The sequence below is a fragment of the Danio rerio genome, chromosome 6 (assembly GCF_049306965.1).
Source record: "Danio rerio strain Tuebingen ecotype United States chromosome 6, GRCz12tu, whole genome shotgun sequence".
Classification (NCBI taxonomy): Eukaryota; Metazoa; Chordata; class Actinopteri; order Cypriniformes; family Danionidae; genus Danio; species Danio rerio.
This window is the reverse complement of record NC_133181.1, coordinates 8,992,227-9,002,500: the sequence shown is the minus strand read 5'-3', so window position 1 is coordinate 9,002,500 and position 10,274 is coordinate 8,992,227.

The window sequence follows — 10,274 nt, the reverse complement described above, 5'->3', positions numbered from 1 at the left end:
ATATATATATATATATATATATATATATATATATATATATATATATATATATATATATGTGTGTGTGTGTGTGTGTGTGTGATTGTGTGATTTTTCTGTCAAAATCATTACAAATCTTTTGACCACAAGTGCATCTGTCTGTCAGGTGTTGCATTATTTGTAATATTGTTGGTTTGTTTGAAATTCTGTATACTGTGATGTTTATTTAAAAGCTGAAACCTTTGTATTTTTATAAAATATATTTTAACGACTTAACTAATGTCTACTGTGGTTGTGAAGTTTATCTTATTTTTCACAGAGATATGATTAGTATATTTTGCTGTCAGCAGGGGGCTCTGCACTTCCAGATATAATGTCGGAATGACGTTGACATTGGAGACGTTGCAGTTTTGTTTAAAAAATTCTGGTCTCTAATTTAGTGTAAATCTTTTAATAGATTTAACCATCTGAAGTTGAAAGTAAAAACTTGAACAACTTTCCACTGCAGATGCTTTTTATTCTTATTAATCTCACTTGAAGTTGTTCTTAAGAATTTATCAAAGTTCCTCTTTGTTTATAATGAAACCTTTGAAAAAGGAACCATTTCACATTCATACCACATTCCAGTTATGACATTCAATGTTCTTTATGTGATATTATATTTGTGTTCCTATAACTTTGTCAGTCTTTACTGGAAGTCTTTCATTTACAAAACCAGTTATCATAAACCATTTACAGCTCTCTGACAAACTCTTTAGCTTGGCATGTTTGACTGCAGTTTCTTTGTCTTCTGAAGCGCAGTCAGTAACCCTGTATTTAAACAGAAAACCTAGTTCAAAACAATGTCCAGTCATCAGACTACTGTAAACAAATGCCGATCACAGGGTTTAGCAGAAACTAGTCTTTTGTCAGCAAGCATGTATTTTCTTCTTAAGAATACCGTGTTGTGAAGAATAGGGTCAAAATATTAGCCCTCCTGTGAGTTTTATTTGTTAAATATTTTCCAATTAATGATTAACAGAGCAAAGAATTTTTCACAGGATTTACAATAATATTTTTTCTTCTGGAAAAAGTCTTATTTGTTTTATTTCGGCTAGAATAAAAGCAGTTTTTAATTATTTTTTAAAACCATTTTAAGGTCAATATTATTAGTCCCTTAAGTTATATATTTTTTCGATAGTCTACAGAACAAACCATCGTTATACAATGACTTGTGTAATTACCTTAACTTGCCTAATTAACCTAATTAGTCTTTAAATTGTACTTTAAGCTGAATAGTATCTTGAAAAATGTCTTGTAAAATATTGTTCACTGCCATCATTGCAAAGATAAAATGAACCAGTTATGAGTTATTCAAACTATTATGTTTAGAAATGTGTAGAAAAAAATCTTCTTTCCATTAAACAGAAATTGGGGAAAAAATATAGAGGGGGCGAATAAATCAGGAGGGCTACAAATTCTGACTTCAACTGTTTATTTTCAGATATTGTGTTTGTCTGAAGCTGTATCTGCAAATTCTTGAGTTTCTTTGGGAGACAAATTAATTTTTTTATATTCAATCAATTAAAAAAATAATAAAAAACATTGTTAACTTATTCATTTTGTGTTGGGACAACATAAAGGGATTGTGTTTGAAGGGAACCCTACATTTTTATAGTGAATTTAAGACGCATTTGTATTTTATTTGTTTATTACACGTTATGTTTATTTTTCTGTATTATTTAAAAAACTTAGCTTTTGTTTTCATTCTTGTTGTGAATGAATGCAATGAGGACATTACCAAGACAACAAAACTTGTCATAAACATAAACATGATTGCTGTGAAGCCATTATATATTTCTTGAATTTTATAACAGTATATGTTATATCTATATAATATCTATTAAATTGTCATTGAATATAAATGCCGCTCTTAAAAATAATTTGAAGAGGAACCACGCTTTTAATGAGACATGAAAAAGTTGCATGACACAATTATAATGACAATCATGTTTATGACAGATTTATGACAAGTTACATTGTCTTGATAATGTTGTAATAACACCAGTTGTGATGTATTTGTCTCAAGATGTCATATACAGTGTCATCTTTGCATTTAAAATGACATAACTGACCAAATGAAACTTAATAACATTTGTCATAAGTTGACATTCACATTCATGACAGTCTTATTAACACTTCCTTTAAGTTGACTATTTTTCTGGTAAGCTGTTCATCTACAGAATGCCGTATATTACACAGAATTTTTTTTTTTTTTTACTTTAGATGGATGTAAACCTACTACAGCAGGCAGAGGCTTTCAAAACAAAACTAGCAACCATTAGAACGGCCTAAGTGCACTTTAAAGGTTAGCTGGATGTGGCTCACTGAGGACTGAAAGCTAGGGGGAAGCTTTTCTCTAGTTGTATTGATAAGTGAGAGCATTCCCATGCAGACCTCGCTAATTGTGCTGAGAAAGAGTGAATTAATAATTTACAGGCAACTAGAGAGTCAGTAAAGCATGCTGCGTGTGTGTGTGAGAGTGAGAGAGATCTCGGTCATGACTAATCTCGCTCGTGCCTGGACGTTTTCATTGTGCCTGCATGTAAGCGTCGTCACCATGGCTACTGATTTGAATGCCCGCTGGTGAGTCATGGCAGTGGAGTATTCAGACCACACAGCGGGTTACTGTGATGTCACTAAACAAGCAAAAGCTTTTTTTACATGGAACAGTAGAACGTCGCCCTCTTTAATTGTTACTGAAGATCAATGGCATAGTTTAGGCCCTTGGCATTACATCCTGGCCATTGTGTCTATTCAGTGAGTCAGCGATCCAGTTTCGGACCCCAAGAGCCAAACCCCCAGTACAATAGAAGTGATACTATATAGTTGTATCACAAATGACACAATATACAGCAGTGTTTCTCAACCATGTTCCTATAGGACAACCAACACTGCAAGTTTTGGATGTCTTCTTTGTTTGTCACACACATTACAGGTCTTTCAGTCTCTGCTAATGAGATAAATAACCAGGTGTGTTTGGTTAAGGAGACATAGAAAATGGGCAGAGCTGGTGATATATATATACAATATTAGACATTGCTACAACGTAATTGTGTTTGTTGGGAAGTTACAATGACTCAAAAACATATGCTGTCAGGACTAATTATATATATATAAATATATATATATTATATATATATATATATATATATATATATATATATATATATATATATATATATATATATATATACACACATACATATATATATATATATATATATATATATATATATATATATATATATATATATATATTTATTTATATATTTATATATATATATTTATATATATATATATATATATATATATATATATATATATATATATATATATATATATATATATATATATTTATATATATATAATTAGTCCTGACAGCATATGTTTTTGAGTCATTGTAACTTCCCAACAAACACAATTACGTTGTAGCAATGTCTAATATTGTTAATTAGTTAATAACTACGTTAATCGTGTTCTATCTTAACTTTATAAGTTACCCAAGCTGTTTTAAGCCAGTTTAACAAAATACAAGTTCAATAGGCTCATATGTTTAATTTAATTTAGCTTAAAAAATTAAGGCAACCTAATTTTTTTTACAGTCCAGTGTGACGCTCAATAATCAGGACGTGGAACCCAATTGCAAGTAAAAGTTTTAATGAAGATCACAGAAAAAGACAGAGGAAATGGTGAGTGGCTGGAAGTACACAGTCTTTTAGCAGGAATAACAGTAGCGATCTTGGTCGGCAGCGCCGATAGAAAGTTCATGTCACTCGTCAACAGAGTGAATCAAACAGTCATCATCAAAGGAACCGGAAGCATCTGAAAGTGAAACGAGGAAGCAACCGAGCCACTCACCACCAGCGAGAATCAGCGAGAGGATCCTGACAAAAGACAAAACACCGTGAGCATACAACGAACTGACAAAGTGAGACAGGAACGCTGAACATTTATAGGCACAAAAATGCGCTACACCTGTAGCGCGCTGATTAACAGCCGAGCGGTGACACGCAATAGTTCCGGTAACAAGGATCATGTGACCGCTCAGCTGATGCCACGAAAACAAACACCCACTGACAGGCACGCGAGTCCCACACAAGCACAGAGAGAGAAGCACACACACTAAGAAACACATACCATAAATAATGAACTGTCACACAACGCAGACACTTCAAATGAAGAGCAGATAGATCCACAACCGTGACATTACCCTCTCCCCTACGGACGCCTCCTGGCGTCCCCAGACGAGCCTACCTGGCGATTGTAATCATCGATAAGAGAGTGGTCCAATATGTCCCCGGCCGGAACCCAACTTCTCTCCTCCGGACCGTAACCTTCCCAGTCCACCAAGTACTGAAATCCTCGTCCCCTCCGTCTAGAGTCCAGAATGCGCTTAACCGAATAAGCAGTCTCCCCATTTACGAGACGCGGCGGGGGGGGAACTGGTGTGTGCGGATTAATTGCCGTATGAAAAACGGGCTTTACTTTGGATACATGGAACACGGGATGAATTCTCCTGTACGCTGGAGGTAATTTGAGGCGGATTGCCACAGGATTAATGATCTTAGTGACAATAAAAGGGCCAATAAATTTAGGAGCTAACTTATTGCAGACGGTGCGGAGCGGAATGTTTTTCGTAGAAAGCCACACTTTTTGACCGACAACGTAAACGGGAGGCTTAGACCGGTGGCGATCGGCTTTAGCCTTGGTGCGCTTCCCCACTTGGAGGAGGGTCTGTCTGGCCCTATTCCAAGTGCGGCGGCACCTCTGGACAAAGGCGTGAACAGAGGGAACCGCAACTTCAGATTCCAGACTAGGAAAAACTGGTGGCTGGTAACCTAGACTACACTGAAACGGAGAAAGGCCCGTGGCAGACACTGGTAACGAATTATGTGCGTACTCCACCCACGAAAGTTGTTGGCTCCAAGAGGATGGATTCTGCGAGACCAAACATCGCAATGTGCGCTCAAGATCCTGATTGGCTCTCTCGGTCTGGCCGTTACTCTGGGGATGAAAACCAGAAGAAAGACTAACAGTGGCCCCCAATAAACGGCAGAATTCTCTCCAAAATTTAGAGACAAACTGAGGCCCCCTGTCAGAAACCACATCCGTCGGGAGGCCATGAATGCGAAAGACATGATCAATGACAGCAACCGCTGTCTCTCTGGCTGATGGTAATTTGGGCAGAGAGATGAAATGAGCAGCCTTCGAGAACCGGTCCACCACGGTCAAAACTACCGTGTTACCATTAGAGGATGGAAGACCCGTAACAAAATCTAGCGAAATGTGTGACCAGGGTCTCGAAGGCACTGACAGCGGTTGGAGGAGTCCAGCAGGTGGGCGATTGGAAGACTTGGAAACCGCACAGACAGAGCAAGCCAAAACAAAATCACGCACATCGCGAGCCATAGCTGGCCACCAAAATCGTTGTTTGATAACAAATAATGTGCGACTCACCCCTGGGTGACAAGCTACCTTGGAGGAATGACCCCACCGGACGACGTCGGACCGTAATCCCTCTGGCACAAACAAACAACTCGGTGGACATCCGATCGGGGGCGTTACCCCATCCAGGGCTGCACGGACCCTCGACTCGATCTCCCAAGATATGTTAGCTACGACGATGTTCTGAGGAAGTACAGAATCAGAAGATGATTTGCGATCTGAAGGATCGAAAAGACGTGATAACGCATCAGGTTTGATGTTTTTGGAACCTGGTCTGTACGAGATGGTAAAATTAAACCGTCCGAAAAATAATGCCCACCGAGCCTGCCTGGAGTTCAATCTTTTAGCGGATCTAATATATTCAAGATTTTTATGATCGGTCCAGACGATAAAAGGCACCCCCGAGCCTTCTAACCAGTGACGCCACTCCTCCAAAGCAAGCTTGACGGCCAACAACTCTCGATTACCAATGTCGTAATTTCTTTCTGCAGGAGATAATCGATGAGAAAAATACGCGCAAGGATGGACCTTGCCATCCGAGGCGGAACGCTGGGACAGGATGGCTCCGACCCCAACCTCCGACGCATCGACCTCCACCACAAACTGCCGGGAAGGGTCAGGGGCAATGAGGATCGGGGCTGAAACGAAACAGCCTTTTAGTTTGGAGAAGGCAGCCTCGGCTGCACTGGACCACCTGAACGGCGTTTTGGAGGAGGTCAAGGAAGTCAGAGGTGTGGCGAGCTGGCTGAAATTGCGGATAAAACGCCGGTAGAAATTGGCAAAACCCAGAAACCTCTGCAGGGCCTTACGGGAATCCGGGGTTGGCCAATCTACCACAGCCTGAATCTTCTCTGGATCCATGCGCATCCCCTCGACTGACACGATATGTCCCAAGAACTGAACCGACTGTGCATGAAAAACGCATTTCTCCGCCTTGACATAAAGCCCATTCTCTAACAGCCTCTGCAACACTCGTCTGACATGTTGAATGTGCTCCTGGAGAGAGTGGGAAAAAATCAGAATGTCATCCAGGTAGACATAAATAAACTGATCTATCATATCTCTCAACACGTCATTGACGAGTGCCTGAAAAACAGCCGGAGCGTTGGAAAGGCCGAAGGGCAGAACGCAATACTCAAAATGCCCTCTAGGGGTGTTAAACGCTGTTTTCCACTCATCCCCGGGTCTTATGCGAACCAAATGATAAGCATTGCGAAGATCTAATTTTGTGAAAAAGTTCGCCCCCTGCAGACGCTCGAAGGCTGAAGACATCAGCGGCAAAGGATAAGTATTCTTAACCGTGATGCTGTTCAGCCCTCGATAGTCTATGCACGGACGAAGGGAACCATCCTTCTTTTTCACAAAAAAAAATCCCGCCCCCGCCGGTGAAGAAGACGGGCGGATGATCTTGGCTGCTAGAGAATCAGAAATATATTTCTCCATGGCCTCCCTCTCTGGAACAGACAGCGAATATAACTTGCCTTTAGGCGGAGACGTACCTGGCAATAAGTCTATAGCACAGTCATAGGGACGGTGAGGAGGTAGAGAAGCAGCCCGGGACTTACTGAACACTCTCTTCAGGTCATGGTACTCACGGGGCACGTTTGACAGATCCACCTGCTCTTCCTGAAACACAGAACAAGACACAGTGGAACACGCAGACAATAAACAAGACTTATGACAGCTCTCGCTCCAAGAAAAAACTGTGTTGTGGCCCCAGTTAATATGTGGCTTGTGTAACACCAACCACGGATGTCCCAGAATGACAGGATTCTTAATAGTCTTAGTGAGAAAAAAGGAAATAGTTTCAGTATGATTTCCTGAAGTAATAAGTCTAATAGGGGCCGTGATGTGCGTGATAGTAGGAAGAGGTAGTCCACTAAGTGCATGAACAGCTATGGGTGAAGAAAGAGGAAAACAAGGAATCTTTAACTTATTAACTAGATCAGAATCGATAAAACTCCCTTCAGCTCCTGAATCGATGAGCGCATCACAGGAATGAAAGTTCGAGTTAACTCCCAATTTAATGGGTAGAAAAGTGGAACCTGAAGTGTCCTTCCCAGTCAATATTTCGCCCACCAAAAAACTCTTACCAGTGGATGGTTTGTTCTTGACTGGACATACGGCTGCATAATGACCACCAACCCCACAGTACATGCACAGTCCCCCTGTGCGACGACGACGTCTCTCCTCCGACGAGAGGCGAAATCTTCCCACCTGCATGGGCTCAGGTTCCGGATCGGGGGTTGTAGCCTCTGGAAAGCAGGCCTGAGGACGGAACTCCTTGTGAACGCCTCTGCGCTGCAGACGGTTGTCCACCCTTATAGCCAGACTGATGAGACCGTCCAACGTCTTGGGCAGCTCCAATGCATAAATTTCGTCTTTTATGTGGTCCGCGAGTCCGTGAAAGAACATGTCCCACTGGGCTTCACTGTTCCAGCCACACTCAGCCGCCAGGGTGCGGAAATCAATGGAGTAATCCGCCACACTGTGATCCTCCTGGCGAAGCTCCGCGAGACGTCTGGATGCCTCCCTCCCCGAAGCAGCCTGATCAAACACCGTCTTGAGCTCCTCTGAAAAAGACTTAAAAGACAGACAGCAGGGAAGTTTCTTCTCCCACGCCGTGGTTCCCCATAATGCCGCTTTGCCAGTCAATAGATTAATTAAAAACGCCACCTTGCTCTCTTCGGTGGGAAAAGATGATGGTTGAAGAGATATGTAAAGTGAACATTTGGCAATAAAGGCTCTACATAAATGGGGTTCACCTGCATAAGGTTGTGGTGGAGGTAGTCGTGGTTCGGTGGTTCGGGGAGTTTCGTTGACCAACGGGCTGGCTGGTGGTTCGACGGAGGGAGCTGGTAAGGAGGATCCGGCGCTGAGACCCGAGCTGAGTCGTTGGACTTGTGTAGTCAGCTCCGAAACTTGATTGACCAGTGCTTGGATGGCTTGGCTGGTCATTTTCATCTGTTGGTCTTGATGATCCATCCTGGCGACACTGCGTGAAAGCACCTCCTGAATTTCTGCGGCACTTGCTGGGTCCATGTTGGTCAGTTCGTTCTGTGACGCTCAATAATCAGGACGTGGAACCCAATTGCAAGTAAAAGTTTTAATGAAGATCACAGAAAAAGACAGAGGAAATGGTGAGTGGCTGGAAGTACACAGTCTTTTAGCAGGAATAACAGTAGCGATCTTGGTCGGCAGCGCCGATAGAAAGTTCATGTCACTCGTCAACAGAGTGAATCAAACAGTCATCATCAAAGGAACCAGAAGCATCTGAAAGTGAAACGAGGAAGCAACCGAGCCACTCACCACCAGCGAGAATCAGTGAGAGGATCCTGACAAAAGACAAAACACCGTGAGCATACAACGAACTGACAAAGTGAGACAGGAACGCTGAACATTTATAGGCACAAAAATGCGCTACACCTGTAGCGCGCTGATTAACAGCCGAGCGGTGACACGCAATAGTTCCGGTAACAAGGATCATGTGACCGCTCAGCTGATGCCACGAAAACAAACACCCACTGACAGGCACGCGAGTCCCACACAAGCACAGAGAGAGAAGCACACACACTAAGAAACACATACCATAAATAATGAACTGTCACACAACGCAGACACTTCAAATGAAGAGCAGATAGATCCACAACCGTGACAGTCCAGTATATTGTTGACAAACACTGATGTACATCGTGCGCCTATACACTGTGCACTTTTATGAACTTTGCATGGTTGTTTTGTCATTCATCATCAGTAGGAAGCATCCCAAAAAAATATTTTGGCTGCTTCTTCAAACTGCTTATTTAAAATGAGCTGAAACAACACAATTCTGGAGATTGTTTTGGAAAAACTTGATTTTTTTAATGTCCAATCAACCTAAATTCGTTATTGACTTAATCAATTTGTGTCGGGACACACAAAGGTAAATTTGGTAGTAAAGGTCAATGACATTAACACCTGCCAAATGCGGGTAGATTTTAGCTGTGGCGAGTTATACAGCAATCCCCACTAGCCATTTTGCCTGGTTTGAAATAATTTTTATATTGTACTTTTCTTAAAAGCAGAATTCGACAATAATAATGGCCCAATATGCGTGCAAATGCGATAGAATCGAGAAGCAACATGACTGACAAAAATAATTGTGTTTGCGTGAGCAAAAGAAAGCAGGTGAACACTGAATGAGAGGATGATGACTCCCGCCAACAGCTGATGTGATGTGCACAACTGTTTCAAACGCGTGCGCGCTCCCATTTCCTTGCGCGAAGCAACCGTGCCTGGAAATGCAACTAATGTGATCACTTCTCTTTCAAATAGACTTAAAAAGTTATGCTCATGTACCCTACAGTCTTGCTGTCTTTAAGAGCTTCAGATTTGTCTTTTTGTAAGCAGCACCGGTTGCTTTCGCTTTAACCATTTTTAAACTGATTATTATTGGCCTTATTGGCTTGTTTTTCACCTGTTTTCTTTTGCTTACAGTTATTTTTGTTAATATGGTTTAATTAGGCTATCATTTTTTACAACAGCATTGCTTTAATGGGAGATTAGCTCCCCATTTAGTTAACTAGTGATCTGAGAGACCTTTAGCCAGGACAGATTACTGTGGATATTTTAGATACATGACAAAAATTATTTTTTAAAAGTCAATTGTTTTTTTTGTTTTTGTTTTTTTTAAGAAATGTTTTTTTTTTTTTTTTTAAATTATAGTATACAGCTATATTTTGCTTTTTTGGCATTTAAAATTTGTGACTAAGGAATAATTATTTATTTATTTTTGGTGTGGTCAAAGATAACTTTGGTAAATCCTACAT